General features: G+C 39.3%; 1 long non-coding RNA gene across 1 annotated transcript in view; it reads left to right on the forward strand.

Moving 5' to 3' along the window:
• The window catches only part of LOC129348608 (uncharacterized), a 181,417-nt gene that overhangs the window by 6,333 nt on the left and 150,488 nt on the right, over positions 1-24,596 (forward strand). Inside the window, exon 2 of the long non-coding RNA XR_008601222.1 lies at positions 12,976-13,116. This is a non-coding gene — a long non-coding RNA (uncharacterized LOC129348608). The remainder of the gene's footprint in view (positions 1-12,975; positions 13,117-24,596) is intronic.

Here is a 24,596-nt window from a genome sequence, read left to right on the forward strand (position 1 = left end):
TTTGTTTCAGCAGTCAGTAGAATTTGGTTCAACAGTGCTACCGTTTTCTTTTGGATATTTTTGCTGATTGCCACCTGGCCTCTATGACCAGAAGTTTGTATCTTGTCTTTTGTGGTCACAAAGTCTTCTCTTGATTTCTTCAGCATGCAGCTCATTCCCCAGTTTGACAGACAACTCCATCCCAGTCCTGATGGTAATTCTCAATCAGACAGCTCTGAGCCATGTGCAAGCTCAGTTGTCTTCAGTAAGCCTGAAATGACACACAGCTGCTCAAGAAAGAGTTACTAGTCAAAAAGGATGAAACATTTGTTGATGTTTGTGAGTCCGATGCTTTACAGAGTCATCGACTGCAAAGGATTTTTTGTTCCCCCCAAAAAATATCAAAAATGCTGATTTTGTTTGAGGTCATGTCCAATTATTTTGAACCCCTACATTTTTGGCACCACATATTAAAGGGGCTGCATGTCACACACACATTGATGTAAACCAACTCAAACTACAGCTGTGACACGGTGGTTTAATGCAGTGTCCATTATTTTAAATCAAACTGAAAATGCCACAGAACAAACAAAGAGCCTGAAGAACAAAAATATGCCAAGAACACTGTCCAAATACTTACAGTGAGGCTTGTGTGTAGACATAAAGGGAGTTCAATTCTCATTTTCAGTATTGTGCTTACACACAGCTTTAAGGACTGTTTTTTAAAAGATGGAGAGACATACAGCTGAAAATAATGACAACAAAGCTGAACCAAAGATAAAAAATTAACTCTTATGTACATACAGGAAGAGGTCTCCAATGTAACTACATTAAGTTAAGGTTAAAAAAATGAATTAAAAGCAAGCAGCATTGATCAGCAACATACCGTATAATGTACTTACACACGTCAAACTGTTATCAGCAATACAAAAGCACAAATGTGCAGAGTGCAAAGAGTGCTGGAGTAAATACTGAACAGACATACACAAAGGTCAATACTATAGGTGGGACCTAGGAGACTTATTAGCAAAGACCATTGCAGAGATGATCCCACATGCATCTTTCATTGAAAGAACCAGCTTGCAGGATTTAGTAGCCTTTAGTGGGAAGCTTGCAGATTGCAACTATCTGATTATCCCTCCATTTACAAGTGTACAGGAGAACTTATGGTGACTTCAGTGTTTCAGTGTTTGGTTTGTCCATTATGGGCTACTGTAGAAACATGCCGGCACAATAAAGAGTGCTCATGGAAGAGGAGCGGCCCCCTGTGTACCTACACAGGCTCATTCTAAGCTAACGAAAACAACAAATCATAATTATGAGTCAGAATGCATTCATTAAAACATGATTATGAATACTACATTCCAATTCTTCTAAGATCTCCCTAAAACCTCCACACCGGTCCTTTAATGAAGTGTCAAAGCTTTTTTGAACAGCGATCAATGTGTTAAACCCTGCAGAAGTCGGATAAATAATTGATTGTATACATATTTTTTTACCTTGTGCTTGCACAAACATAGCGGATTGTTAACCTGTTTGGCTGCTTATTAAAAAAAAAACTATTGAAAATACTGCTGAAAGGTGCTGCTGAAGAGGTGTTGTGCAGCCTACTGTGCCAACAGTCTTGGAAAGAATTTAGGCATGATTTCAGAGACATTGTAATGAATTAAACATTTTTAAAGAATACTTTGCAAACCTATCACGTACAACAGTTTTAATCACAGATCAATGACTTTCCAGTATTGTTTAGCGTGCAGATTTTTTTCTTTTATTAGCTTCAGATGTTGTGCTCCTGGATTTCTTTATCATATCCCTCCCATTCTGAGCAGACAAATATGAAAGAATTATGATTTTAAGATGTACAGTGTGTTTGGTCAATTTTCATAGTCTATCTGTGTATTATGTATGACTAACTGAGTACTTTGTGCCATTATTATTATTTATTGTACGATGATTGATGGTAAGTGTAAAGACACAGTGCTGTGTGAAAGTTTTACGCTAACAGTAACATTATGATGCCATCTGTAGTTTTTAGTTAAAGAACTTCATACATTTAAATACAAAAAAGTATAAAACTGCCCTTTGTATTTAGATGAAATTGCCACATTTTGTGAGTAGATTTAGGTTGACTCAGATGTTTCTGTCTCTTTGTGTAATCCCATGCTGACAAACTGCGAGCACTAGCATTAGCAGCCATGCTGGATAACAAGCCTCTAGTGATAAATTTCAGCTACGGAGAGAATCACGTTATTGATTCAACAGTAAATATTTTGGCGTGATAACAAAACAGAATTTATTTTATGTAATATTTAAACCAAAACTGAATATAACATAACCAGCTGAGCCTTAAAATAAGAAGTCCCCTATAGAGTTTTCTCATGAACAAACATCTGGTTTACATCCAAAACATACTATGAGTAACCTTGAGGTTTAACAGATGTGTTCTATTCACTTCCTTCCTCATTAACGGTATTAAATGCATATTATGACCATTACTGATAGTGATCAACACAAATAAAAAAAATATTGCGAAGATATTTTTCATTATAATGCCCAGGCCCAACTTTGGCTGCATTTTTGGGGTCGATGTCATGCTGCAGAATCCATTTGTTACCGATCAAATGCCTTCTTGTGTGATCGTGTGGTTGATAAGAATCTCAGCATCTAAAGCTTTTGACGTCTTAACCCTTAAGACGAACCAGCTCTGAGATGCAAATATCTTGAATATACTTCTCTGTTTTTTGGTCACACTTCTGGAATAACTTATTTATTGCAGATTGCTTATATAAATGAACATTATCCTCGTTTAGGGTATTGGATGCTGTGTGGACTTCCCCAAGGATCATCTCTATGTCCAATAGATGTTATGTATAGGTGACTGCATGGATATGCTGTCAGTGTTCTTTATCATGCAGATGATATGCAGCTCCACCTATTATGTAATTCTCAAAACCCACAGGGAAGTGACTGTCATTAGAACCATCCCAGAGACTTTCAGAGGTGGATTGCTTAATATTTTCTCACAGCAAGATGCAAATGATGCTGAAATATTTGTCGTTTATAATGAAAATGGAAATGCATACATTTTTTCTTCATTTACTCAAACACAGAGTTATCAAATACTGCACAGCACCTGGATGCTTTTTACCACAGCACCCGCCTTGACAGCCATTTTAAAACAGTGCAGGATTAAATGAATTATTTCAGAAATGATGAAGCTCTTGTCTTCATTTACTCTTACTTGTCCAGATGCATCCGCTACATATTCATCTGGTGTAAAGCCAACACCACCACTAGCTACCTTTAGAATTGATTTTACTCATTATAGCCATCGCTATATTGAGAAAAGGTTTTGTTTCTCTTTGTTTGACGTACTTATGGTGACAACTGCAGCTGGCCGCATGAATGATCCAGAGTGATTTGCTAATTAGAAAGCTGTTAAAATGTGTCTGTTGCTTCGTACCCTGGTGGAATGTGTATCTTTGAACAGCTATTTTTGGCTGACTTGGACACCCTGCCTTTTGTTTTTTCTAGTGGTAGAGGGAGATGTGTCAGGCCTGTAGCTGGCTAGGTGAGAGGAGTACCTGGGACACCTCTATTTATTTTATCTTTAAGATGTCGATCTTCAAGTTCAGCAAGTTGAGCACAGCTCTTATACACTCCAAGTTGGAGAAGATGTCACTGTAAGATTGGGTGTGGTTGGCATAACAAGTTATTTAACTTTTCTGAAATGGAGACTTGGGAAACAGCTAATCAAGAAACTTGTTAGATTCATATTATACCAACATTGAATTCTATCTATCTATCTATCTATCTATCTATCTATCTATCTATCTATCTATCTATCCATCCATCCATCCATCCATCCATCCATCCATCCATCCATCCATCCATCCATCCATCCATCCATCCATCCATCCATCCATCCATCCATCCATCCATCCATCCATCCATCCATCCATCCATCTCTGTCTTCTCAATATTCACCTGATGCAGCCTGTGGGTCTGAAATGCCATTTAACCTGCAATATTTCTAAAGGCCAGCAGGGGGCAATTCCCCTGCCTGCAAAAGAAGTTCAGTTGTATAGAAATCTATGAGAAAATGACCCAGCTTCTCACTTGATTTGTTATCTAAGTAAACATTTTCCTCTGAAGTGTATAGTTTTTATTGCTAGTCCCAAGTCTCCATTAGTACAACATGGTGTTTATTAACTAAACTATGTACCTATTTAGAGTAAAACAGATGATAACGTAAGGTATGATTGAGGGAATGACTACCTTGTGATTGACAAATGGCTACAGTTGGGTAGTGTGTAGTGTGCTTTAGTTGTCAGTCAGATCTAGCGCTCACTCAATGCGCCCAGTTTCAGAAGACCATGAATTTTGACTTGAGGTCTCTAAACTGTCTAAGAAATGTCCAGCTTTTATATACACTGTTTGGTCAAACGCATCAAAAATCTTGCTTAGAGACAGAAATCCATATTTTGCATTGTTCCATGCTGGATATTTTTAATCAATTCCATTTTACACTATACAGCAATACAACACGTAGTGTGCATGTTGTCTGCTAATCAAAGCCTGAAGCCTGTATCTTTTCTTGTCAGGTCATTCTTAGAAATACATTTCAGATTAGAACCAGTGTGCTTATCTTGCCATACTTTTCGGACTATTTTGACAGTAAACTAAATTAAAAGCAGTAAATTGACAGCCCCAACAGCACAGTATTGAATTGTTCAAACAGTAAGAAGGCTTAGTGCAGTGAGTTTATTTCAGTGGTAGTGTTGAAATCATAGTTGGTTTTTCTTCAGTGTTCTGACTGGCATCTAATTTTTGCAGCCATGTAGGGTTTCATTTCAGTCAAACAATGGTTGTAGACCTTTTCAATCTTGGACTGTGACCTGGTGACCTTCATGTGACAGCTCCGTTTGCTGACCATGAGGCAGGCAGGGGCATAAAGTGACTATCTGAAAAAATTCTTAACTCCTGCAAATCCACCGAATGGTAAAATTATCACTAAAAGAGATATTGTCATGACAGAACATATCATTTCCATTTCCCCGTATTAAAAATATTGGAACATTTTAGTCTATGTTCAGTGTTCAGATACTTGGGATACTGCCTTGTGACTTAAAAAAGAATCCTGTATCCCACAATACAGCTGAAAATTCTGTCATAGCTGGCATGGTTGAACGTTATTGGCCATGCCATACACCCTCTATAAGCTTTTAATCCTAGGAAACAAATATGCATTTGTGTACCCTCTCTGGATGAATGGATTATAGATTATCGCTGCCAACCAGCATATGATGCCAACAGAGATTATGGCTGCTGTATGTTGAATAAAGCGGATACCACTGTTCGGGAAATTGTGGCGCCATGAACTACTTCAAGGTAGTATGGACGTGCTGCAGAATTTGACACATAGAGGGTATTAGGGGTTTTAGCTGTAGCTCTTTTTCATAACGGCCTGGTATTTTAGAGACAGTTGAGTTTCGAATTGCCATTTTCACCCCTGCTCCCTGTTTCTGTTTTCTATTCCTATTATTCCAGGCAACTCAGCTGTGAACTGGCTCAAAATGTATTTCCATATTTTCCCATAATTGCAGCATTGTTGAAATAAGACTTTCATCGTTCTCATGGAAACCCCTGAGTACACATCAAGCTGTGCAATTACTCAAAAAATAAAACCCACTAATGTCAGAGTGGTGAAAATATCAGAGTGCACTCCCATTCCCAAAATCCAGCTGGGAAGTATTAAATTTTGAATTTGACCACGTGCATATTCACAGCCACAAGCTCTTTAAAGAAATGACATACAGACTGTTGGCCCATTTTAGCTGCTGCCTTTGATGCTTTGTCTTCTTTTGGTGATGCTATACTGGAGGTATGTCCAATTCACTCTGCACTTGGCTTTTATCTGTTTACTGTGCCTCTCTCTTATCAAGCCTTTAATTGCTTAATTATTCTTCATTGGGCTCAATTAAAACACAATGGACTCTGCTGTTGTAAAAGTCAACTATTTCTGCTCTTGCACAGCAAGTTATATAAAGAATGGGAGAGATAGGCTGTTGCAGTTGGCCTTCTATTATGTACTTGGAATAAATGAGATTCTGTTATTCTTTGGATGAAAGTCTGGCCTTTCTGATTATTATGCTAACAGAAAAATATAACATTGACTTTTATAAAATGTTCTGGCTCCTCGAGTCGAGTGAGGAATAGATTCACATACATGGCAATCAACGCACCTTACCCAAACAAAATTACTTTTTAGAAATAGAAATCGTTTTCTTTCTCTATTCATGCAAGTGATTTGTTGCGCAATGTCACCTTACGCAATAGTAGCAAAGCAGGTTTACATCAGTTTTTTTTCCTCTCCTCCCTGTGCCTCTATCTAAATCAGTCAATTTATTTCCAAATTGCATGTCGAGTGTAGGAGCAAGGGCTTATGGCAGTATATTAAATCACTGCACTCCTACAGTATATATTTTGAGAAGGTTTAATTTTTTTCCCCCTCTTTTTGCTGATATTGATGGGGATGCACCTGGCTTTGAGTGTCATGAAGGACACACTGTCACAAATTTGAATCTTGTATATTCATAGAAGAAAGACAGTTGTGAAAAGTGAATGAAGTGGATTAATGGAGTCGAAACATGTTTTACAATATGGGACAGACCTTGACTGTCTTTTAGTTGTATGGTTGCCAGTCTGCACACTTTAATTTATTAGTAACAGAAGGACAGACACTATCACTAAGGGATGCAATTTAAATTTGTGTTGCCTTTATGGACTGTCATGAACAAAACACGCACGCTTCTTTCTGTGGAGAATTTGAATGGGAGCCCTTTCTGATGAATGCACATAGACAGCACAATACCAGGGCCCTGGAACAAGCTCACACAAATGGAATTGCGGTTGTTTTTAATGTTGTGCCTGTGTTTTTCCTGATATGACTAGCAAGAATGTCTGTTGTGAAAAAGATCTATTGCTTTGTCTGTAAAATATCATAAAATAATGAAAAATGTCCATTGCTAGTTCATTAAGCCCAAAGTATCATCATCGGCTATTACTACAATTTCAAAAAATCCCTTTTTTCTATGTGCATAAACGGTTTTAATGTTCATTGTTTACTCTATTTGATGTATTCATACGATAAGGACTTTTTTGTGGTCATTTGGAACAGCTATACACCCTGCTTAAATGTCAAATGATTCAAAATTGTAACACCTTACAATGATTGCATAACTGCTAAGTTTGACAGTATAGTATCTGCTCTTACGTGAAATTAAAAGCAGCTTAGATTTGCCATGTGAAAAATGCAGGCCTCCAAGTAGGAATGTGGTGCATCAACAGTTGGTACTGAGACTCAAATCTTTTATTTCCTTCAAACTTACCACTTTTATTTCTGATGACAGACTCAATCTTCTTCAGCATGGAGTATACCACATTTCTGGGGAAATGTTCTGCCCTTCTTCAGAGGCTTATTTTTTCAGCTGTTCCATACTGGAAGGGTTCGTGTTGCTCTGTGTTTCTCTTTAAAATACCTGCAAGGTGCTCTGATGCATTCAAGTCAGGCAACATACTTGTTCAGGTCAGAGCTTTTGCCTTTTTCTTCTTTAGAAACTCTTGTGTGGTTTTGGCATTGTGCTTCAGATCGCTATCATGTGGGAATACTCCTCTTCTGCCAAGCGTCTGCAGACTGAGAGTCATCTTGTCAGCCAGTATTTTGGTATAACCACAGGCATTCATGGGGCCATCTGTAAATATCACATCCCTAACAACATTTGTACTCATGCAACCTCTTTTCATCACACTGCCACCTCCAAGCTTCACTGCCAGGACTAGACGTTCACTGTGGAGGTGCAAACATTTTGGACCCCATCTGAACCGAACAGTTTCACCTTGCAGGGCTCCAGACTAACTTTTTTTTCCTAGGAGCACAGTAGCCCCTAACTTAAAATTTTAGGAGCGCAAGCAGAAAATTTAGGGGCACACATCAAAATTGGCTTGCAAAGTAAATATTCACATTTCCTCTCATTTTCATTGTATTGCTGATAAATACTTGACCAATAAATGCAGAAACTATAATGTTTTCAATTCACATTTTATTGTGCAGCAGTTGACACAACAGAACTAGAAAAGCACTCAGAGAGCGCAGTACTCCGCCAAGGCTGCTCAGTTGACGTATCATTTCCGACGGATGAAATCTTTAATAAAAAATGACTTTGTGCTGAGCACAGGCATGTGTTATGCATGTGCAGGTTATGTATGGATACAGAATTGCATTTAAATTACTCTAATAAAGGTCTGTTGATCAGTTCATCACTTTTTCTAAGCCTTTGTTTTGCTAGTGTTAAAATAACCATTCCCTCCAGGCTTTTATTTTGAAGGCGTATTTTTAATGGTACAGGCTTTTATTTTGTCAACATTCTAGCGGCACAGGAAGTGTTTATCTAAAAAGCGGTTTCTTGACATGACGAAGACGCTGCCGAAAAGTCCGAAAATTCACGTTAAGATGAAAGAAAATGGTTCCATCTGTTGCTGTCTAGCAAAGGATGTGTCTAAACTTAGAAACACCTAGCTGGAATGGAGACAAGCTCTTATGGTGTTTCTTGAAGGACAGAAAGGTGAATTTGTGTTCAAAATAAGGCTGAAGGCTGAACGTAAATAAAGACTGAAACGTCAGGAGCTCCACTGTCGTTTGCCCCCCGTCGTCACACACATCATCCCGCCTTCTTCTTCTTCTGGAGTTAATGTCGGTTAGCTAACCAGCTCATTTGCATATTACTGTCAACTACTGGGCTGAAGTGTGGAGCAGAAGTTTGTCAGCAACAAAAAAATATTCAGTAATAGTTTTTAAAAATCCACAAATTTACTGGTCGCACGTGCGCGAGTAAATGAAACTCACACGTTCTCAAATTTTAGTTCCAAAATGTCTGACTAGCATCTAGTTTTAGGGGCATTCTAAGGCAGGGCTCAGTCTGGGGCCCTGCCTTGGTCTCATGTGAGCAAAGAATACGCTGTCAACATTCATCAAGCTTATTTTAGGGCTCTGTAGTCGCGGTTTTCTAAACAGCAAGCAATGGTATTTTTCTTGCATACCATAGAAGTTGACATTAAGCAAATGGCCATGACACTGTGTGAGCTGTCACAGACACTTCAATCTCCACTGATAACTGCTGTTCCAGGTCTGAAGCTCTTGCCCCTCTGTTTTTTAGAGCTAGATTGCGGATGTAGTCGTCGTCTGAGGCGTCATTATGTAAGGACGACCACTGTGGTTATTATTAGGGTTACTATAGCTCATTCTACATCTGTCTCGCAATCAGATTTTTCATTTCCTCCGACAATCCTTTTCCATGTGGAGCCATGATGCAAACATGCAGACAGACACAACCCACAGGTCCAAAGTTAAGAATGTTCTGGTGGTCACAGGCCATTTTATTACTATGCTCATGCAGTCCAGCTAAATGGAAACCATAAGTCTACTCCACTTTTTTCTAACTTGTGTGTTAGTTATCACAGGTGTATTTGTTTTTGACACGTTACATTTCTACTTTGGGGTCTGTGTTTTATATTTTTAGTCTCTCTAAAAAATAGTTTTTGATCCTTCGTCAGTTGAAACACTGCTTGTTGAAACAGAAATATGCAGTTTTGCAGTTTGGACAGTTAAGTGATATTTTACAGGTATGTACTCGATGACACATTGTACAAATACTCTTTAATGTCTCACTTGAATAACCTTTGCTAGCATCTCTTTTCCCGTGGTTTTGTATTTGTAATTGGGTGTTTGTAATTCTGTGTTGAAATGATTTAGGTTATTTTGTACAATTCAGTATCTTTGCTCTACCTCGGGCTGTTTCACACTAAATCTTTAGTTTAACTGAACTATGTTCCATTTGCTTAGTTACAATTTGTCTGTGCTTGTGAGAAAACTGTTATTCAAACCAGCATGTGAATTAAGGCCAGATTTCTTTGTAAGTCTTTTCAAGTCTTGCAGTTTCCAGGGTGTGGTTTGTTTGTGTTCTGAAAGTGAGCAGACTAACCACAGTATTTGTGATAGTAAATCTATGATTTTAGCATGAATTCACAAACTAAACTTAGTGGTGCAGAACCACCTCTTGCTAATCTACTAGTAAATTTTGAAGTCACTGTATATATTTAATACGTATGTGAGTCAGCGAAAGAGCACAAGAATTCTATCATGGTTAGACTGTCAAAACAATTAAAACTGGGGTTTATTGTGTTTATGTACTTTGTGTACATTTTCAGTTCATTTTGACTGTTATAAAGAGAAATCCTACAGTAACATCCAAATTTTTTTCTCTAGAAGATACCACATTTTCATCCTGTATCAACCTGTTATTCTTAATGTGGACCTGATTTGCAGCCTATTCATGGTAATAAAGCTCACTATGACATGTTTGTTTTGTGAACATTAATGCATTAAACAAAGGCATTAAAGAACAGAATGAAAGCTTTTACTAGAATTGAATTTTCCCATGGGCTGCACAGTGGCGTAGTGGTTAGCACTTTCGCCTTGCAGCGAGAAGATCCCTGGTTCGCGTCCCGGCTTTCCCGGGATCTTTCTGCATGGAGTTTGCATGTTCTCCCTGTGCATGCGTGGGTTCTCTCCGGGTACTCCGGCTTCCTCCCACAGTCCAAAAATATGCTGAGGTTAATTGATTATTCTAAATTGCCCGTAGGTGTGAATGTGAGAGTGCTTGTTTGTCTTTGTATGTGGTCCTGCGACAGACTGGCGACCTGTCCAGGGTGTCCCCTGCCTTCGCCCGAGTCAGCTGGGATAGACTCCAGCCCCCCCCGCGACCCTAGTGAGGATTAAGCGGTGTATAGATAATGGATGGATGGATGGATGAATTTTCCCATGTGGGTTGTGATGGTGTAAGATGAGATCATGAACCCAGTAGCTTCCTGTGACTTCATATTCATCATTTTGGTTAATGTTAAAACAAACCGTACCACAACTAAAATGCAACAGTGTATCATTTTTTACAGATTCCCCTCCTGATCCATTGGTTTTAATAATAATAATAATAATAAATTTTATTTATAAAGCGCTTTTCCAAAAACTCAAAGACGCTGTACATAAAATACAATAAGATAAAACAAAACTGTTAATTAAAATTTTTAACATGCCGCCAGAGGTTAAAAACAATCCAGAAACTGCAGTGGTTTGATTTATTTGCTGAAATTTACAAAGTTCATTGTGCTGCACGTCTGCACTTCACTTTAAGTATTAAATAGCGGCATGTCTCCCCTGTGTGTTTGAGGCACCTTGAATGCCCTTAACCAGCACTAATAGGAGATAATGATTGGTGCTCAACAAAAAGAGAGATTCATTTTGAATTATTAACAAGTTAACTTTGTAGTGGAGGCGCTTTATCCCTGAGGACAAACAGCCCAAATGTTTGCAAAATATAATTAAGCCGAGGCATCTTTAAATGTCATTGCTGCCTGTGCCATGTTTCAAATTGTTCTGCATCAACAGAATTTAACGAGATGGCTAAGGAATCCATTTCCTGCAAGCATGTGATAAGCCACACATACAGTGGAGCACTTTCATTGATTGCCAAAATAAAGCATTTTGTATGCAAATGGGGGAATGGAGTGGCTAAGCTGATTCAGCCTCATGGACACCAAATAATGGTCTTTACAATTAATACTTTTACATGCTATCCATTGAAAATTTCATCTTCCATTTAGTGGCTCTAAAACATTTACACATGCCCAGAAAAGAAGGGGAAAACGCACTGTGTTCCAATGGATTAATATGAAAGCCAACAAACAAATAAAGCCATGCATCCCCCCCCCCCCCCCCCCCTCCCCCCCAGAGTATTGGTCCCTTTCCTGTCGTCTCATGCTCCTGCACATTTTGGATTAACAGATAATCTTTGAACATGAAGGAAGGTCTGCTAACCCCAAGGGGGTGAGATGTAGTGAGTGAAAGAGAGCACATGATTGGAGGCAGTGCTGCATTGTTTGAACGTAATGTGCTTGTCTTGTTCTTGTAAACATGTGGCTGTTTTTGTAGTGGCGATACGGCCGTAAATACCCCTCCGCCGCTCTCGCAGGTTGTGTTACAGGGGACCCACAGGTCTGAATAGATAAAGGGCAGCGGGTAACATGGGTGTCAAATGGAGAAAAAAAAGACAAAAACCTTTTAACTGTAGGTTCAAGAGAATTTCTGGGACCGGCAAACCACTTGTAGTCAGTTAGTGTATCCGTGGAGCTTGCTGTTAACCTTCAAGGTCTCATCTGTTTAACAAAAAGAAAATCCACTGAACAAAACAACATGAAAAAAGTACAGTTGGATAAACTTCTCCCTGCCTTGATCAGGGGATTTTTGACCAGTTTGTTTCCTGTGTTGTATTTTATATTGGGTCATTTAGTGCTTTATCCTGAATAATGGAGGTAGTATTGTGTCCTGTACTGACCTCTGTCCTTTGTGTTGTGTCCTGCTCACTGCTGTGTAACATGTAAGGCACCACCCATTATTTATTATTGATCACCAGTGCCACATTTTCAAACATTCATCCATTAAAATTCTTTTACATTAACATTACTTGAACATTTAGAAAACAATAATCCAACTCAGATTTGTAACAGCTGTGTTACAAACCAAAGCTACAATCAAAGAGTCAAAGCTGCTAAAAAAACCCCCACATTTTTTGTGGTTTGTATGTTCCTTTGAAATGTAAAAAAAAAACACCACAGTGAACACTATTACTGCTGTTTTCGATGTATGTTCTTTTGCCTTTTTAAAATAATGTTTAGTATCTGTGCTGATTAATTCAGCTAAATTCTATTAATGTATTTCAGTGCATAGATGTAACCTTTCTTAAAACGGTCAAATCGTATCACTTAATGACTGCTTTTAAAACTCTAAGACCTCATCTGCTGTCCCTCTTCATCTCCATTGCACTCGTGGCCTTCACCTCTGCAGCATGCCATTCTCAAAATATGAACCCTTTTTCATTTCAGAGCCAAGGACAGCAGCAAAAACTGTTGACAGCAGTGTTTGAAGTAAATGGGAAAGCTGAGCCCTTCCAGAGTTACTGAAAGGCGGCGAGAGTGCAAGATGGGCAAGAAGTACGATGATGATGGGACTGACCTTCTCATCAGGTGAGTGTGAGAAGGCCTGAGGACAGAATCCCCTCTCTGCTGCCCAGGCTGGAATTTTGTGCTGGAGAAGTGTTTAACTTTCTCAAATCCCAATTGCACTCAGTGGGGAGTGTCCTCTTTCCTCTGCCCACAGGTTTTAGCGACTGCCCTTACGCCTGGGCCCCCGAGGAGGGGGCTGGGCAGCTGAAGGCAGGGGGGGATCAATAGGATGGCCGCTTGTCTGTTTAACAGAGCTAAAGTAAAGCTAAGAGAGAGGGAGTCGGGTGAGATAGTGAAGGCTATAGATATCAGAGCGGGAATTATCCATGACACCTGGGCTCTCAAGCTGCAACCTTTAAGCACATGATTTAGGATCACCTCTATTTGTGGGATAGCCCCAGCACATTCAGCACATTCAGTCCGAGCCATTGTGCTCTGTTGACTCTCACAGCTGAAAGCCATTGTCACTTATTTGTTTGGAGATGCTTTCATTGTTTTCAACCCGCCCCGCATACACTGTTTTAAGACAGGCAGATTTTCTTCTGTTTAGTTCTCTCTTTATTTTCATTTTGTTGTCAAGAAAACATTGGAAATCTCATTTAAGTCATCCTGCTGATCCGTGTAGCTTTCTGCACTGTTAAATTGATGCAAAGCCATTCTTTTTTTCAAGCAATATCGTAAATAGTAATCTCCCGTCGCTGTAAGAATGGTGTCAATAAATGGACATGTTAAGAATAAAATGCAATAGCCTTTTTCTAAAAAAAAATTTACAGGCTTTGCTTCAGACAGATACCAACAAACTCTCAGCTTTCATGCTTTGCCTTACTTTTCAAAAGGGGATAACCCTGGATGAAACTGAAAATGTTGGCTTTCAGAAGGTTGACATTTAACTATTGTAGATATTATGATGGATACAAGAGATGGAGCACGTTAATGGAAAATGACGATGTCACGGTTCATCTTCCGAATTCAGGCAACATTAATCTAACAGCGTTATGGAAAATGCTGATAAAAAATAAATGCAGTGAATATTCGTAACAAGTGGCATCAATTTCGGTTTTGACTGTCAGTGAATGAAGATTTCTTAGCAGATTGCATTATTTACTTTGCTCACAAAATCACAGAGCTGTAAAATCCTTGCTAGCATATTTCTTGGTGTTCTTGATTTCTGAGAGAGATCCCAACAAAGGCAATGTAAATGTCATAGGTTTGAAAAGCCCCATAGTGACAGCTTAGCTTTCATCATACCTACATTAATTAAACTTTGCCTTACCATAGACTTTGACAGTCATTTGTGTATGCATGAGTGCTTCTGTCTCGGCCTGCTTTCAGATGATAGGCTGATGCCGTATGTTGGTGAAAATAGCTTGAAGTGATCTGAATCTTTGAGAAGATGACAGAGGAAGGGACCTACCAAGTTTTTAGATCCTGGGAATTTAATTAAGTAAAGAGCATCAGATTGAGTGGCTAAGAGATGCACAGATAAAGACGTTTTTAAAGGATGAAATGCCTATCAAGTAATGAAATATTGGGATTTGCATTAATTTTCATACTGTCAATTAGTATATGAACTTAAAACTGTAGGCTTCACTATGGTCCAGATTTGTAAGCTTGATAGCATCATTTTCAAATTCTGTTTACTATATATCAGCTGAAATTTCTTTTTGAAGACATATTTGAGAAAGAGATTAAAAAATATATTTTGGAAGAATTGTAACCAAAATACTGCAATGACATTACGGTAGCTGTTGAAATATGAAACCTACATTTCAGTGTGATTCAGAGTGGGAACCTTCCAGAGCAGAGATGCAAACAGGCTTTTGCTCGGACATCTCTTCATCCCATGTACTTGTTGAATAATACATCTGTCTCATGCACAAGGTAACAACAACGAGAGGGCTTGTGTTTACCGAGATGAAACTCCCTATCCTCCACTATGCCCGAGAGAGTTTAGCCTTGATGCATTTTACACCAGCCCAAAAACCTGCGTTGACAAGTTATCTGTGACCTGTGGTGAGAGCGGGAGTGGCTGCGGTGAAAATCAATCTTCCCCTCTCCTCTCGCCTTGAATACCAGCAGAGCAAACAAACAGGCCTAAACAATACGATATATACCACATATCAATTACACTAAATGCCTCAGTATCTATACTTCACTGTCCCAGGCACACACCGGTTACAAGGCACACACGCTGCTGTAAGACGATAATGGTGCTGCATTGTTCCTCACCATCTGGAGGACTGATAAGGCCTGCCTGTGCATAGTTGATAATGAGAACAGGCAGAGGAAAAACTGAGTGTTAAACATTTCCTTGGCCCATGAAAAAGGTTCCATTAAGTCCACTGACCCCAATTGAATATTAATGAGCTAATTAACGGATTTATTGTTATGCGCAATTTCTGGAGGGGCAATTTTTTTCAAGTGCTATTATTTTTTCTAATTATTTTCTGTACTTTTTATAATTGAATCTTTGTAGCTGCCAGCATCCTGTTTGTGCCCTGGCAACAAGAAAAAAGCAGTTGGCATCTGTTTTTCCTTCTTTTAGCTCGCTGTAGCTGTACAACAAAAACAAAACAATGTCCCTTTCGATACAAGTGTGTGCAACATCAGGACCACTCCCCACGCCTCTAGAAACGCAACACGGGTCGCAAAATGTTCCTCTTTAAGTGCACCTTCTTGCATCCGTGTTTTAGAAATTGACAGGGTAAGTGATGTTCAGGTGTTGGATTACAGAAGTGCAATTACTTGGTTTACTGCAGGCTGCATTGCATGCAGGACTTGACAAAGGTTTAAATGGGCAATGACAGCTGGACTTGATAGATAGCATAATCAGCTGATGTAGAGGATGCACTGAAGCAGTCCTCAGTGGACAGCTGCCGAGTACAGCCAGCTTCTGAGAGAGACGGTAACCTTGGGAGGAATGAATACTGATCATTTGTTTAATGGAAACATGGACTGCACCTTCAAGATCCACCAATAGTAAATTGTGCTCTTAATTGTGTGATTGCTATTGAAAATTGTGATTGTAATCGCTCCATTCAGGATTTGCTTTATTTGATTTTACAATGCCCTCAGAAATTCACCTTAAATGCTTTGAATGTTTAGTATTTCCAAATATTGAGCTTGAGTCGGTGCCTCTAAGCTCCTCCCTTTGGAGAGACCGAGGATGTTCTGTAGGGACTACATCTCCCAGCTTTCCTGCAAATGCCTGCAGATCAATGTGGAGCAAAAGAACGAGTGAGGTGCTCTGGTTTGTGCTACTGTCATCCATATGCTGTTGGGTTTTCATGACTCTCTTGTTAAGCTTACAACAGTAGACTGACATTGATGAGTAGCAAACATTAGATGTCCATTTCCTACCTGTTTATGAAATTATAAACATCAAGTGTAAAAAATTCTGCCATCAAATGGGAGTTATCCGAGAGCAGAATTAAGTACCTCTGTTTGAAAGCGATGAATAAGAAGCAGCAGGGGCCAGTCTGATAACCTTTTCGATAACACTAATGTAATTATTATTACATTTTGCAGTCTGCATGTTTGCCTAATTTTGTTTATGGCTGAAACTCAATTCTAGCTTAATAAAACCATCAATTTCTTTTGGTTACTTCACCAATATAACTTAGAGTAATGAACTCATTTTGCTGTTGTATGGAAATTCTGCCTCATTACAATAATTTTGCCTGATTCACTCCGCAGCCAATATTAAGAGTAAGGCCCTACAGTCATAGACTGGGTTATTATGCTATACATCACAAAGTGCATTAGGCTCATAAAACCTGTCAACAGCAAGGTTGGAAAGTTTGTGTGCAGCCCAGCAGGTTAATATATTTCCTTCAAAGACTGACTGGAAGTGTCCAACATATATTGCTGCTTTGCAGAAACCAATTTTCTGTTACTTGGGAATTCCAGATTCAGAACCCATCCCCCTCTTTACACACGTTGCTTTTCCTAAATCATTTCCCTTCAAATCAGATGTGTTGTCTGTCATGATTTCTTTACAGATTGTGGATTTGATCTGTTTGTAAAGTTGAAATCTACCTTTAGATTCACTGGCCAGTTAAAGGAGTGTAGTCCTTTTGCAAGTGGAGATTTTTTTCCCCGAAACATAGAGAAAGCAAGTGAAGTTAAATCAAGTCCAGACACAGCAATGTTTTGTCTTCATAAGGCAAACACTATGGTTCATTCAACCTCCCAGGGTCCCTGAAAAAGCCTCGGTATCCTGCAGCTGGATGCTATATTGACAATTTTAGCCTTTTCGTGAGTTATTTTCCACACCAGAACCCAGTGTATGTTTTGGAACACTTGTTATACATTTAAAAATGTGATGTTTCAAGCTGCAATGTCTTGAACACCAACATTATGGAGGCTCGTGAGATTTAAATAACCGCATGCCGCCGCAACTTTTCAATAGCATTTCATTATCATTTTAACTACATCATTTTAGTGACGAAGCAACTCAGTATTGCAGTTTTTGAACTTGTGTAGGAAATATGCGTTCTATTTGCCTATATCTCACTTCCCTTGATGGAAGCCATGATTACCCACATAGCTGGCAAGTGAGTTGTACTCACACTTATAAAGAACCAAAGTGGGGACAAAGATCAAACAACAGTGCATGGTAATTGTTTTGCAAACTGCATGTCAGCGTGAATGTGCGGCGCTGAAAGAGCGTTCTTTGCACAGCACTTTAAGGCATCAAATGCAGTTCTGAAATAGCTCGATGTTTTTCTTGAAGAGGTAATCTTTTGTAACAATCAATTACGATACATTTCCCCCTTTGTCTAGGCACTAATAGCTCTTGTCTGTGCACATGGTGAGGCACGTCTAGTAAATATACACTGTTTTCCTTTTAAATGTCTTATAATATGCATGGGGAACACAGAAACACACTATGACAGAGGGATTGAGCATTAAAGCTGGAGAAACAATTCAGCTGAGTTTCTCAGTCAAAGAAATGAGAATGGAGCAGTTTGTGGCTTTCCTCCCATTAGCCAGATTGAATTACTGTGTTTTACTTTTAAGGGCCATCTGTTCTGGTTTAATTCATATTTTTTGCTGTTTGCAGACTTTGTAGGACAGAGCTCCGTCGTACACTCCCTCTATTCAGTTCTGTGGTCATACGCCTGCAATGACAACGTGTACCGTATGTTCGCGACCATAAGGCGCACCGGATTATAGAGCGCGTGCATGGTAAAACATACCTGTACTAGCTTAAAACATGCATGCTAGCGTGTGTTTTAAAAAAGGTAGCGGAAGCAAAACTGAGTTCAGTTGTACTTTATTGAAGTATTTAGCAATGTTTTCACGTTGTTTTTTTGATCAATCCTCATTCACAAATCCATCAAAGTCCTCATCTTCTGTATCCGAAATGAACAGCTGGGCTAGTTCTCCATGGAACACGCCAGGTTCCCGCTCGTCATTGTCAGAGTCAGTCTCGTTGCCGTGCGGCTCCTCATAAATGATGCCGGCTTTTGCGAGAGCTCGAACAACAGTGCAAGCAGACACGTTAGCCCAAGCATCCGCAATCCATTCACAAATTGTGGCGTAACTCGCCCGGCGCTGCCTCCCAGTCTTAGTAAAACTGTGTTCGCCATCCGTCATCCATCGCTCCCACGCCGTTCGCAACTTCACTTTGAACGCCCTGTTTACACCGATGTCCAGCGGTTGGAGTTCCTTCGTCAAGCCTCCCGGAATGATAGCAAGCTCCGAGTTCATTTGCTGCACTTGGTTTTTCACAGCGGCTGTGAGATGGACGCGCATGGAGTCACAGATCAACAGGGACGGTGACGCCAAACCCATGTTGTTTTGCATAATGCAAATACCGGCACTATATACCAACTGGGGGCGTGCCTTTAGCGTCTTCTTTCACGCCCACACTTCCCCCTTTAACGTTCTCATACTGTCCTCTGCTATGTCCTCCTTTTCTCTATATAAGCAGCGTGTCAGCAGGAAATGCTCTCAGTCAGTCAAGCGGAGCTCATCAAAGTCATACAACAACATTTACACATTTTGGAACTCGGTGCACACATAAGGCTTTATAAGGCGCTCCGTCCATTTTGGAGAAAAATGTAAGACTTTTAAGTGCGCCTTATGGTCGCGAAAATACGGTAGGATCCTTCTAAAGGTCGCCAACTACAGGACAGCCAACACATGCGCCATGCAGCATGTGACATAAGAAAGTATGTCCTATTTTCCTTTCAGATTCTGAAGGATAAAGATGCATAGATGCTGTATAGAGAAAGAGACAGCATTGTGGTAAGACGGATAAAGAGATATAGTTCACTCAAAGGCTGCAGTGTAAGAAGCCTCATATTGAATTGCAATGTGAAAAGATTATTGAAATGCCAGAGAGTATCTGAATGAGCCGAGAGACCTGACACTGCTTTATCATCGGTTACTTACAACCCTACAGATTGACTTTTTTTTTTTTTTGGTCATCCACACTTGCACAAGCAAAAGAGTTCTCACTTGCACATTGAGGGAAAAAACTCACACCAAACATGATATTTGAGCTGACAAAATGTATTGATATTACTCAGATACACTAAAAGGAAGTTTGTCAACAGTCTTCCTGGCCCTTTGTCCTTCCTGCATCCATTTCCTCACACTTGGCAGAGCATCAAAGGACTTCAGTGGTGGGTCTTCAGCAGACTCTGACATCATTCTTGATTCTCCATAGAGCAGAAAAGCCCCTCATGCTGGAGCTGAGTTTGGGAGGATGAGCTTCACCTTCACAAGGTTTAGCTTGCCCTAAAATAAACAGAAACAAAATGGTGAAAGATGTAATTTTTTTTTCAGTTACTTGAGGCTGTAAATAGTTTTATGGTAAGTACAAATAAAAGTAATAAATCTTTCTTTATGTGCCACATTCATGGATTAGAGTGGTATTGTTCCTTTGCCAAACTCAGTCCTCACACCCAGTCAATCACAAAAGAGACTTTCAAAGAAATATAATGATGCAAAAGTGTCACACTGATGTTTTGTCACTGTCTGTCCTGAAATAGTGCAATGCCAATAGATAAAGATAATATACTCAAAGAATTGACATTTTGTAGTCATTGCCAGCTATATGGAAGAAGTAAGTACACCCCAACATTCATCACACTTTCAAATCCATAAATAAATTAGAATTAGTAGTTCTAGTTTTGGTACCAATAATTGCAACCTCCTGTTATTCCAATCTTCAGACCTAAGGCCTTCAGACAAAAACAGTTGTGGGTGCCTATGAGCCTGGCAAAGGATTTAAAAAGATCTTCAGATAGTTGAAAATAATGTACTGAAACACAATGCAAAGGCTGGCTTCTCCTAATATGTCCCAAAAGCCCCCAAAATTCTTTGGATATACTTTTTCATGACTGTATAGCAAATTAGCCTTATTGGTCTACCCCCTCATCTCCCCTCTCACTCCAACCAGTCGAGGCAGATGGCTGCCTTCCCTGAGCCTGGTTCTGTTGGAGGGTTTTTTCGTTCTTCTCGTTAAACATTCTTTTTTTTTTTTTTTTTTTTTTTACCCCTATTTTGATTCCTTCCCACTGTTGCAACTGCTTGCTTAAAGGGAGTCGAAAGGAAATTTTGGATTGTTGGGTTCTCTGTTTAAAACTCGTTAGGTCTTTACCTTATTGTGTTAAATGCTATGAGATGACATATGTTGTGAAAATGTACACTGCTGTGTACAGACCAGGATCACTGTCTGTTTCATTCTTTCTGGACAGTCAGGGTCCTGGACACATGTGGTAGTCATCGTGTATTTTGCTCTTTTGGCTTGACAACTTGTGCTTAACTCTGATTCAAGGTTCTTGAGCTGCTTTTTAAACTTGGGACTAGAGGTACAGTTTCCAGATCAAATTCAGTGTTTTGTAGACCCAACCAGCCTTACTCTTGCTCTCATTTTCCACACACAACATCCAGGGATAGTAACCATTGCTGTTCAAAATCATAATCTCATACAGTTGTTGTATCCTATTGATTGGGATTTTATTTAAAGATCAGTTCAGTCATTAGAAAGTATAGCAGTACACTTAGAATTACTTACTAGTGAATCATGGTGGGTAACACGTGTTCTCCTGCTACCCCTGAATATGGACAGCGACCTCTCTCCTGCTTCCAAGATTAACTGCTGCACCATCTGCTGTCATTGCCACTGTTTTCTCCAAACCCTCCTGGCACTGATCACCCAGCTTTTGTTGCATCATAGAGTCCCAGAAGAACAATGATTCAGTTTTTAGTGTTACCCTGGGAATTCTTGAAATCTATGGGGGGGAAAAAAACTTAAATTTCTCTTTTTGAAAACCTAATGACTGGAAAAGCTACATTCTACAGAACACCACAGGCTATATGGTGCAAAATGACAAATAGCCTTCAGCATGTGCATGTTTCACTTTGATGTGCTCTACTGATATGTTTCTTATTTTTCTGAAATGTAGAATCACTAAGATACCACATTCTTTAGTAGTGACGTCTTTATCACCATCTGCTATGATGGCAGAATCTATTACTTTCTCTGACTGTCCACTGACTTAGGTCCATATTTCTTTATTAGGCTTGGGATTGGCTCAGATTTTGTCCACAGCTCATATTATTTTCCCATCATATATACAGTTTTGAATTCAACTGCTTTTGAGATGTTACTAAACTGATGAACTTGCTCTGCGGTGCCATGCATGTATCTCTAAATTTGCAGTGTTGCTAGTTCTCCCTCTATTTCACAAGGGAACTTTGCATGAAAGTTTCTGACTCGATTCTGAAATTCATGTGACCTTCAAAGTCCACACCACTGTGCTTACTACAGATACAGCGAATAAATGTTTTTTATATCCCCCATTTCTTCTCTTTTTACCTTTTGTAGCTAGGGAACCTCATTGAATCATTGATCCTGGTATTTGAATTTCTTCTGCAACTTTTAGTTGAGTGAGACCGCTTTGGATCAGCATTAACACCTGCCTTGAAACTCTGCTATCTGGACATGTTCGTCATCGTGGATTTGGTAAAAAGGCTTTGGTGCTCCAAACTTAGGCCAATCATAGCTGAGAAGAACAAACTCAGTCACTAGTGTAACCAAAAAATTTCGCATTCATACAAAAATTTCTCTTGCATATGCAGCAAAATGCTTATATTATGGAGGCCATAGAGCAGTGGTAAAGGGAAGCAGCATTCTGCAACGTTGGCAAGCTGAGTTAGATGTAAATAAATAATAAGAAAGGATTGTTGATCAACTTGAGGTTTGGCTCATTTAGATCCATTTAAAGGTTTGTGTCGGATGGTGTCAGTGATGTACTGTTCTTTATTACATATGTGGAAGTTTACACTTGAGCAACCATGGCCTTTGCCATAGTAGGTCATATTTGTTGCCACAATTTGATTAGTTTTTGTCCACAAGCAGTCAAACAGGGTTATTTCTAATTATATACAAGTTGGATATTTTATTTCCCCTAACTTATTTCTTACTTATGACGCTACAGCTAACTAAATCTATGCAAGGCTAATTCCATTTCTTTAATTATGTCAATCTTTAATGGTTTATCAACTGCTAATGAAAAAAAGACAAGCTTGAAATGCTACAAAGTTGGTTAGAGACCGTTATCAGCAGACCAGTGTTTTAGGTATTGCTGGCTTGATTCACTAGCTACTGTGGATAAATTCACTAGCCACAAATTTCTGGTCAGCAGGCCACATAAATGATTGTTGTAAATAAATGAGGATCTGGTTTTAAGCAATGTTTCTTTGACATAAAGAGCCCAATGTTTTAAAAATTAAAAAATGCAGTCATCATTATCATTATGAACTACACTAGTGTCATACAACAACAGAAAGCTTAATGGTGTAAGGGATGACAAATGGCCAGTTATCAGTAAGTCTTGTACAGCGACAATATCGACCATAAAAACCCTACTGAGCCCTGGTTGAAATAGTTCTGACTTTCCTATTTCAAATGTTGCACATACAAATGCATTTAGTACTTCTGCTCTTTACATCAAATGGGCTTCACTGTATGTTGGAGATACATGTTAATTTAGCTTAACATTTTTAATGTAATTAGTGCTCCCAGGCATTCTCTGCCATGTTCCATGCTTTTTTCTTTGAAGATGAAATGCTGACACATATTGAGGCCCGGAAGAGCCTCTAAAATGTTCGTGATCCACTGTGCTGTTGCAAAGATGGAGGTGCATAGCTTTAGGGGACAAACCATTTCCCTACCAGCAGAAAGACTCTCCGGAACAACCTCTTCACAGCCCAGCAAGCCTTGCACTGTCACTGAGTCCCACGATTGAATTGAATGGTCCACAGATTACTCAATTATTTCTATATACCAGCCTTCCATGGCAGACTAAAGGCCTATTATTGGAGGGACTGAGACCATAGGAACTTATTACATGTGTGACCTTTTAAAGCCTTTCACCGTGATGGATCTCAGGTGAGAATTTACTGGAATCAATTTTTATCTGAAAGCTCGATGCTTGCTCACCAGCCCAGCCCTGTGTGAAACATTCACTTTATAAAAAAACAAAAAAGAGGGAAAGAGAAAGACAGGCCCTTGACTACTGGAAATGGGCAACATTTTAAAGAACCCCAAATGCCTTTGTGTCCTTTCCTCCCATATTAAAGAGACTTTGAAATAGAGGGCTGGAGGAAGTGCTGGAGTATTGTGCTTAATCAAGGTAGAAATACAAAGACAGAGCCAGTTCCCCAAAGGTTCACATCAAAAGGTGCATCCCACTTTGTGAGCTATTTAATCAGTTAAAACACAGATGGCAGGCTGCCGCAATTAATTAATCATATATGAGGCATCCTGTACCTGCTAGCAGAAAGTATGTCAGTGCTACAGAGATCTCATTTGGATTTCATTGTAACTGTGTGCCACCAGAATAATTGCAGAATATGAATAGGATGAGTTTTGGAAGTAATACTGGACTTAATGTGCAGAATATGCAGGGTAATGATTGGTTACTAATATTGGCAGAAATTTCAGGAAGTGTCTGTTGACTGTGACGCTGCTTGACTTTCTTCAGTGCAGTGTATAACACACACTCCTGCAGGGATACACATGGAGACACAGCAGATCAGTGTATGTACCGGCTGGTGATTTCTAGTTCTGCTGTACAGTGACACGGCGCAGAAGAGAGAGAAAGAAAATTGGACAACCTCCGTACTTTGAAATCCTCAGTGTGGTGTATATTTTTCAACAGTGGGTCGCATAAGCCAACACATATCAAATGAATGATCAGACTTCTGAGGAATTTCTAAACAAATTACCCTCCTTGAAAAAATGAAATGGTTTCTACTTCCCTTTTACAACATCAAACTACCTTCAAATCTTCGTCATGAAACCAACATTTATTCCTGTGACTTCATATCAGGACATGTTTTGGTAGAGTTGGTTTTAGGCAGCATTTATGTTTTAGATGGAAGCATTAAAATTTTCTGCCATTAACCATAAATCCGTGATGATGAATGACAAGGAGTAACAAAATATGACTAATAAAAAAGAAGCACAGTGATTGGCC

The sequence above is a fragment of the Amphiprion ocellaris genome, chromosome 1 (genome assembly GCF_022539595.1).
Source record: "Amphiprion ocellaris isolate individual 3 ecotype Okinawa chromosome 1, ASM2253959v1, whole genome shotgun sequence".
NCBI lineage: Eukaryota > Metazoa > Chordata > Actinopteri > Pomacentridae > Amphiprion > Amphiprion ocellaris.